Raw genomic sequence first — 8,549 nt, 5'->3', positions numbered from 1 at the left:
AACATTCTAAACCTTGGAGATACTACAAATGTGGGAAAAACCTGAATATTAATTATGTAAAACAAGTTAATGGAATAAGAAACTAACCATAAATAAAATGACTCGAAGGCAATCAAAACAATTTTAAGTAAGAGTTATAATAAACCTTTTTATGACTTGTGTTCAAACCCCCATATCATGAATTATAATCTAATCGAAACTTCTAAAAATGAGCATTTGCCATCCAGCTGGCTGGTTGTTCTCCAGAAAGAAGTACAAGGTAGAGTCAAAAAGAGGACTGAGCATAAGTAATTGCTGTAGAGCAAAAGTGGAAAGCAACATTTATTGTAAAGCAAAAGCAAACAATCCCCAAGCAACTAAACCGGGAAGAGAATCTGAGCAGGTTGCCACACACTCTTCCTGTAGGTTTTTTATGAATTAAAACTGACTGCACCCCTGCTAAATTGAAATCAACTTGTGTGGCTATGAGCAGGAAAGTTAGACTTAGAAGTGGGCCTGTAGGAACTCAAGGTATGCACTTTTCACTGTAACGTCTCTAAAATTAGTAGAACAAACAGAACAATGATATTATTAGTGAGATATAAACATCTTATTTCTTGGCAAAAAAAAATCATCTCACCAATCCAAGAGGCCTTTGTGGTGCTTTCAGTGCCCTGGTCTTGGCCATCATGCTTTTCACTGAATCTCAGCTGCTGGTTGGTCCTATCTTTGGAAACCTCGTACTCTCCTCTGTTATGGACCACTTGCTCAAGGAAACCCTCTCATCTTCACACAGGGTCCTGCTCATTCTCGACATCATGTTTTACATAAACTGATTGTTTAGGTTACTGACAGATGTCTCTTGTTAGATTAGGAATATGATATTCAGACCTGAAAGAACAGAACCTAAGCCCAACCACACAAGCAGAGAGTTTGTGATTCATTCTCAAGTCCCTTTGTCTCTCCCTGTTTCTTTCCCTTCTCCAACTATATTCTCCATCTGTTTCTAGAGAAGAAACATGAATCTTTCACTATCTTTATTCAAGAGCAATATAAATAAATATATCAAAAAAGAATTCATTTTGGTTACTGTACTTCTAGTCAATTTATTATTAAGGCTTCCATGAAGTTGGCATGAGAATACACTAAGTAGGAATATGCATGATGCTTCTTCCAAATTGAGATTTTGACAACAAAAAATGAGATAAAACCAGCAAAGAAAAAATGATGGTGAACTTGATTATTATTGAATTTATAAGTACAATAGCAAATCTAGAAGAGGTTATAGTGGGTCATTCAGGGGGAAAAATGACATCCTGTGTGGAGTTTACAAAAAAGAGAGGGTAAATAGAAGGCTAAGTGAATGCTTTTTAAAGTTCAATACATATTTAAATCATAAAAGAAATGCCTAGAAAGAAGAAAAAAAGAAGTATAGAGGGAAGTTGGATTACTGAATGCGACAGAAACCTCAGATGGTGACAAAGTTATGATAAAGAGAGAGATGGCAGAGTGGGGGTTTGTTTAAATGTGCACTGTTACTGCCTCTAATATACCCAAAATATTTCCCACTGGCATCAGCACTAGCATTATATTATGTTGCATCCCCAGTCTTCAGTCTCCCATATAATACTATGGGAAAGGTACTTCCTTAGCCTAAGTCAGAAGCACAAATAAGTTACCAGAAGACGTTCTTTAACTGAGATCTTATACAATGCAAGACGTGATCAGAAACGTAATCCCTTTTAAATCTGAATCATTACCCGGGGAGGACTAGCTTGGAAGGTTGCTGCAGGAGACAGCGTAAGAGCAGAAAGACTGAGTAGGAGACAGACAATCCACAAGAATGACAAATTGAGAAAAGGAGAAATAGGGGTAGTCCAAATTTCCCAACTTTATAATCCATTAAAGAGCAAAGAAGAACAAATGCTACAAATATCAGCATATCTGGAAACTTACCCAGCTCTTGGTTTCAGCACTTCAGATTTTTTGAGTACTGAGTATCCATCCCTGAGAGGCAGTCTCTGAATAGTTTCCAGGGGAGACTCAATCACTTTGAGGCACCCCACACCCTCCTGGAAAATGTCCTTGCCCAAGGCTGTTGTCACCTGGGAATACTCCAGTTTAATTTCTCCAGTTAAGTCTTTGTTTCTATGGAACTGGACAAGATTTCAGAATAATTCATGATGTAACTCATGATTTACATTTTTAAAATTTGAAAAAATATAGAAGACCTTGGAACTAGAGGAGAACTAAAATACATTCAGGCAAGTTCCTTAATTTCATTTTTCATTCAGCACTTTAGATCTTCATTAGTTTGAGAGGTTTGAAAACTTGTTTATTTCCTGGGTTTCCTCCTTTTTAATATAATCCAGATTCACCTCTGCAAAAAGAAAATCTTTCATTCTTTTAATAAAACCAATGTCCCCTAATTCATCTTCTGTGGATATTAATAAGTCATCAACAGCTCTCTGAGATTCAATATCCTTGCATTTACTGTTTCAGTAAACAGTAAATGTCTCAGAACATTCTAATCATCTCAGTTCCTTTAGCTTTTCCTCATACAGTGTGTCTCTAGCTTTTTGTCTTTAATGTTTTGCCTAATCAGCCCCATTTCACCACCACACATCTCATTATCTTGACATAGGAAAAAATTTTAAAACATGAAAACCTGAAAACGGATGGCTGGCTATTAAACACTGCAGTTCAGTTTCCTACTTTTTTGTGCACTTTTCCATCATTTAACTGTAACTAATACTAAGCTACTTTTGTTTGCAATAAGTTAGATTTCTAGATGTTTATCTTCTCAGACAGTTTTCAATCACTTTCCAGCTTGATTCAGTTTGAAAACTTGTACTTATGTCTAGTACCTAATGAAATTTCTCCATTTTATACTCAACTCTAAAAACAAAAAAAAGCTTTTTAGGAATATAGTAATCACATTTGTCTTCATTTTTAGTGCTAATACATCTCCCTAAAGACTCCAGGGCATAGTTAACAAATTAACTTGTACTCTATCTCTGTTCTGAATCAAAGTGCAGAATTCAGACTATATCTTTGTGTCTCTAGGTAACTTCTAAATCCTAGCTTAAAATTAATACTATTTCTTTTTCTCTATATATGCAACAATTCATACAATTCATATTTATCTTTCTGCTGTGATCATTATCTGCTCTATCATTGCCATTTTTTTTTTCATGCTACCAGGCTTAACACTAATTGAGTTGTTCAAAAAGCAAATTGCTACCTGAGTCTTTCTTGTTACTGAAGCTTATCTAATTTAACATCTTTCAGTCATGAACATAATGCCATCCTCCATTTACAGCTATTGACAAGCTACTCTCAAGTACACAGAGGTATAGAAAATGTTTCTATAAACAGAAAAATTAGTTAATTAACTGCACTGGAGGATAGTGACTATGTAAAGCTATAATGATCAGGTACTGTAAAACTAAGACCAATTAGCAAGGGATATTGTCATTTAAAAATATATTCATTATGATCAAAGCAACAACAGGAAAGAGTCACAAGAAGGCAAGTGACACTGGAATCTTTAAGAAAAACCAGTCTCTACCATTTTCTTTGCTAATTTAAATTCTAACTTGATGAATAAAGTTGTCTCCAGATAACCTAGGAAGATTCATTTTCTAAGAGATTTCTAGAAATCATATGAAGCATCATTATAAATATCAACATTTTTTACACATCTACTAGGCAAGATAAAATACAAAAAAACCCTATCTTTTAATAGTCCTTATATAAACTAAAAATTAAACACATTATAAGCACTTAGAAAATGCAATGGGTTTTTTGTTTGTTTGTTTTTGTCTTTGTTTTTTTGTTTTTTGTTTTGGGGACAAGATCTTACTATGTAGTCCAGGCTGGCCTTGAAATCTCTATGGAGTGCAGGATGGCCTGGAACTTCCAGTAATACTCCTGCCTCAGACTCCCAAGTGCTGGGATTACAGGCTTGTGCCATCACACATGATGAAAATAAAAGCTTTGTCTAACTCAAATTTGTTTTTCTCCAAGCTGTACAGTTTCTTACATCCAAGAAAGTCTAAGTTATGTTTGAGGAGTGTAATAAAGGGATCCAATGTTGAAATAAATCTATTGTCCCTTACAGTGCATATCTTTTGGAGACAGGGATACTGTGAATAACTATTGACTTTAAAATATTAAGAGAAAATAGCAGGATTTGTTTTTGCCTTTGGATATTTTTTATTTACATAATCATTTTAGATCCTTATAATAAGAAATGTAAGGTTTTCTCACATTTAAGCATTTTGTAATGATGAATGCAAAGTATTTAGTTTATCCATATTCCTAAACAATTATTATTGCCCGGTGAACTTGGAATTAGGTAATCACATTTCCACATCCATAGTGTATTATGAACATTGGCATATAAAGAGAATTCCTCTTTTCCTGAAAGATAGTCTAGTTTTTAAAAAGTATGTCCTACTGTTCTGTGGTAGGGTTGGAAGAACATATCACTATTTTGTGTGAAGATATTTATTTGGAAATGTTAAAGCTATATGTCTGTTATGGCTTGAATCTAGATGTCCCGCAAACCCTCATGTGGTCATTGGTGATGCTTTTCAGAAGTGGTTGGATCTAGTTTATGAACTGCTGGGATCAAGGTTATGATGCTTAGAGTGGCTCCTGGTGGGATGCTACGATTAAGGCTGCCCCATCCTGAGTGTGGGTGCTACCTAAGGATGAGAGGTCTGGATAGGATATAAGAGCCAAAAAGAGAACCATCACTTGTCACTTGTTTCTTGCTGTCTCACTTCTTTCTGCCTGCTATGAACTGTTTCTTCTTTGTGATGTCACTCTGCTATGCTCTTTTGCCTTGGAACTAGCCAACTATGTACAGAAACCTCTACAAACTGTGAGCCAAAATAGATTCTCCTCTTTTAACTTTGAGTGTTGGATATTTTATCTGAGCAACAAGAAATGTAACTAAGACAATGTGTCATATTCTTTTTTGTTACACTTAGCCTATGCTAACATCTAATATATATGATTTATAAATACTATATACCAATCCATGGTGGTTACATACAACTTTCTGCACATCTGATTGCCTGCATTACTTCCAAATGTTTCTTAGCCAGTACATATTGATTATGTGAGTAATGGATAGGCTCTTCTAACTTCAACTCACACATCTGGATACTGTTAATATTCATCTGGTACACATCAATATAGTAATACTGGTTGTTAAAATCCTTGAATATTTACACGCTGATTAGAAAACAGAGTGACAAGTTCTTGAAGTTTCCCAAATAATTTCTCCCAAGTTCTTATGAATCAACTATTAAAAGTCAAAGCCCACAAGAGCAGGGGTTTTTCAGCACCCTGATGCAACCCTGATATCAGCATCTGTTTAGAACTGCAATTCTCTAAGATTCTGAATATCAAAACCACTGTGTACCAAAAACAAAAGGGCAAAAAGGAATACCTTTGTAAGGACCTCTGAAGATCAGCCATGACTATGATTGTGATTTTCAAAGCTCTGTGAGGCACTGACCATTTGAACCAATGATGATTACTTTTATCACTATTTTATGGTATAGAAAAAATATTACAAATAAAGCCAAAGATTGATCCAAATTAGTGAAAAATCTTAGAAATAATACCTTGGGGGAAAAGTTTTTGTTTCCCTTACACTTAATCCTACACCTACATCCTGTAGGTGTAGACAGTAGACATTAATTTATACATGTGATTAGGCTACCAGTTATATGTCAAAGATGCATGGCAAAATATTTAAATGCTCATTCAAGAATTAGGCCAAGGTAAATAACAGGAGCTACAAGAGCTGACTAAGGTACTAACATATCTTTTTCAAATAACAACTTGTTGAAGACAATATTTGTCAAAGACAAAATTATATCAAATTTGGTTGAAAGATAAAGTTAGCATTTCTTTATGATTCTAGAATTGGGCAACACTTCATTCTGTAGAAGGAATGTGCTGCTGAGTGTGCAGAGGTAGTAGGCTTTATAGGCCGAAAAGGAGTAGGGAGGGAAATAATATCAAAAGCAAAAGATGGATTGACTGCTTCAAAGTGATTTTCCTCAGAGAATTAAGAGAGAAGAATCCCTCCTTACTTATTACACTGACTTGGGTTATTTTGCATCTTCTGTGTTGTGTTGTGTTGTGTTGTAGTGTTTGAAAATGGTTCATATCAAAGTTTACTTGATTGCAAGACACTTAGAGCCATGAGTCTACTCTGCTTGGTCTGGTCTGCTGAAGCATACTGTAGCTGTTTAGCCCAAAATAATATAGTCAGAGGGTGCATGGAGATCAGTAACATTCAGGACATACCATTCATAATATTATTCTATGATAGTCACCCAAATAATTAAATACAAAGTGCAAGAAATATATTCACATGCTGCAGACAAAAGGAAATCCGGCCAAGGGCCTGGATCCCCCATAGTACTGTACTACATGAGTCCAGTTGAAGGCCCAGAGCCCACAACAATGACTTAGGCAAGTCCGCTTCATGGATCCCTACTAGTAAGGTCCAAAGTTCAGCAGTGGAAGCTAGAAAGTCGATGCCAGTGTGGTAAGGGATCTGTCCTAGTAGGTTGAGGGTTCACACTAGAGCTAAGAAATGATGCTCAAAATAAGGGCCAGGGCTCCCCTGAGAAGTACCATAGCCATCCTCATGACAGTGAGATCCTGAACTCCTCCAAAGATTAGAACAGCCCAGCACATATCAGCAAAAAAACAGGGGTCATCACAAATGAAATAAAAAGACTGTTTATGGAAGTAATAGCAGAAAAGTTATCAAACATGAGAAAAGAATCTGTATGCAGATAAGCAAGGTATATAGACCTCCAACTAACCATAACCTAAATAAATCTGCACTGAAACATATAATAAAAATCCCAGAAATTCAGCATAAGAACAGAATATTAAAAGCTCTTCAAGAAAAGAAACATCACTATAGAGGAACACCAATCAGAGAATTACAGCAGACTTGTCAACACAAACCCTGAAGTTAAGAAGAAAAAAACAAAGGTAACTTGCAAATCACTAACAGAATGGGTAAGAAAGATATGGAACTTTCATAAAATATAAAGCTACCCAGCTGTAAAGCAGGAAAATCTCAAGGCCCTTGTAAGGCTCCTGTAGGTAAATGGGTGCAACTGGATATCATGTTACATGATATTTGAACACTTACTTTATGTCTGTGGTGTTGACATGGCATTTCCTAAATAATCCACAAATCATTTTTATGGACTCAATTCTTTTTATGGATGAAGAATATTTCTTGAGTAGCTTACTTTTTTAGGTGTTCATCAATTGATGAAAATGTCAAATGTTTCTGTCTTTTAGATGTAAAGAATACTAAGCTGTAAACAGTCATATAAAAGTTTTGTGTGGACTTTACCTTCACAACACTTTTTAAATTTTTTTTCAGAGTAGTTGCCTCTACTCTTAGACTTGCTACTATCAAGTATACCAAATTCAAATAAAATCAGTCAAGACAAAACCACAATCTAATAAACCAGATTCAAATAAGATCAGTCATAGTAAGACAATGTAAGTAATACAGGCCTTCAGTTTAAGTTAATAGGAAATTAAGGATAGTTACAGGAGTATATACTGCCATTTTGGGGATAGCTGTCTGTGTCCTCCAATCTAGTATGAGTAGACAGAGTGGAACAGAATAAAATCAAACTAAACAGAGCAGTAAGACTAATATGACTTTTAAATCCTGATACACTATTAACAATGTCCTCTGCCTTCCTTTTTTAGACATTTCCTCCCCTTTCCCTCTCTCAGGATGCTTTGTAGATTTTGGGTCCCACTAACTCCTTTAGTTTTTAGATTAGAGGGCAACCCATTATCTACCTTAATGGTGCTGAACCTTTTTTACCCTGAGCTTGATCTTGAGCTGTATTCCTTTACCTACTAAAGCCTCAAGGTTTTCCTTCCTTATAGCTGAGTAGTTCTCTACTGCACAAAAGTGTCATGACTTTCCAAGCTATCTGCAGCTGCTGGATGAGTTGTCCCTATTTCTCTCTGGTTCCCTGTCACATAGAGCACCATTTTCTCATCTTTGACTTTTGACACTCTGACACTCTTTCAGGCTCAGTATATTTCCTATTCAGAGCATCTTGATGATCCTATCTCCTGATCTACTCTGCCTGTGTTTCTTTTTGTTAGTGTATCAAGACCATCTATATTAGAGATTATAGCCCACCTTCTCTGCTGCATCTCTGCTGTTCTTTTTTTCTCCTAATATTTGTCCACTTTTCTCCTTCATTCCACTCTCTGTCACATTCACTGAGATCTCTCAGCTGTTACTGGAATCCTGGTATTTTTTCTCTCTCTTTCTCTAGAATGTCCTTCAGTATTTTTTGTAGGGTTGGATTGGTGGTCATGAACTCCCACAGTTCCTCTTTGTCATGGAAACATCTTGTTCCTCCATTAGTTTTGAGAGAGAGTTTTTCAGGGTACATCAATCTGGGTTGGTGGTTATTTTCTTTCAGGGCTTGGACAACTTCACTCCAAACTTTTCTTGATTTGATAGCTTGTGTTGAGAAGTC

The sequence above is a fragment of the Cavia porcellus genome, unplaced genomic scaffold, assembly GCF_034190915.1.
Source record: "Cavia porcellus strain 051 isolate PalLab524CR breed Dunkin Hartley unplaced genomic scaffold, mCavPor4.1 scaffold_6, whole genome shotgun sequence".
Lineage (NCBI taxonomy): Eukaryota > Metazoa > Chordata > Mammalia > Rodentia > Caviidae > Cavia > Cavia porcellus.
The sequence above is the reverse complement of the archived record's forward strand: the minus strand, read 5'-3'. Positions refer to the sequence as shown.